The following is a 939-nucleotide window of genomic DNA, read 5'->3' on the forward strand; positions in this document are numbered from 1 at the left end:
TGATCAGGGTGTAGGGGCATACAGGTGAGTTGAGAAGCGCGCACAGACAGAGCAAACAACCCAGACTGAAAAAGGGGAGAATTTGGTATGGCTATAGGCGAATCTAGCTGCTAGAAGTTCAAACTATATTTGTGTTAGTTTACTTTTCCTTTCTCATAGAAGAAACAGACTGCCTAAAAGTAAAGTTTCTGCTATCTTCATCGTAAGAGTCATTGACCTATGTGATATGTTCTGTCAAATTAACATACTGCTGCCAAGTATGTGCCTTTGGCTCTATTTAATGAAAACGGGATGCAAATTTGTCATGCATGGAAACAGATAAGAAAAGTACCTGATGTAAACCTGACTTGTCAAACAGCTTACTTGAATTGAAGCTCACAAGGCACGTGTGAAACTGATTCTGGTTAATTGAACCAAAGAACGGGATTGTGTGAGAATCAGCGTGGACATATGGGTGTATTTGTAGCACCAACTGTACCTTATCTCAAGTAGGTTTCGGACTGTTGTACCTCTCTTTTATAAGCGTGTTCACTTTTCAGTTCCCGTGTATACCTTTTTGGTGTTATTTTGATGCAGAGTCGGACAAGGTTAAGACGTGCCTCTTTTTTTTTGAGAAACCTGCCTTTTTTTTCAATCGTATAGGAAGGGAGTACTGAGCCGAAATACCCAGCATAGTGCAGCGGCCCAAACGAACTCCTGGCCCGGGAAGGCGCTTTGTCCATGGCTTGTTGACCTGCTCTTTGTGCAGGAGGCCCAGCACCCATCAACGGACTTAAAGCAACGGACTTAAAATTGAGATCAGCCCTTTAGTACCACCTCGTCACCTCGTACGTGACTTTAGTACCACCTCGCCATCTCGCACGTGACCAAAACTAATGGTAGAAAAAAAATCAATTGCGGGACGAAACTAAGAATATCACCTTGCTTTAATAGTAGGTA

The 939-nt window shown here is 42.8% G+C and overlaps 1 long non-coding RNA gene across 1 annotated transcript in view; it reads left to right on the top strand.

Moving 5' to 3' along the window:
* LOC119289722 overlaps window positions 1-556 on the top strand; it is a 6,773-nt gene extending 6,217 nt beyond the window's left edge. The window contains exon 3 of the long non-coding RNA XR_005141594.1: window positions 8-556. This is a non-coding gene — a long non-coding RNA (uncharacterized LOC119289722). The remainder of the gene's footprint in view (window positions 1-7) is intronic.
* The last annotated feature ends 383 nt before the right edge of the window (window positions 557-939 follow it).

Source organism: Triticum dicoccoides, chromosome 4A (assembly GCF_002162155.2).
Source record: "Triticum dicoccoides isolate Atlit2015 ecotype Zavitan chromosome 4A, WEW_v2.0, whole genome shotgun sequence".
NCBI classification, from domain to species: domain Eukaryota; kingdom Viridiplantae; phylum Streptophyta; class Magnoliopsida; order Poales; family Poaceae; genus Triticum; species Triticum dicoccoides.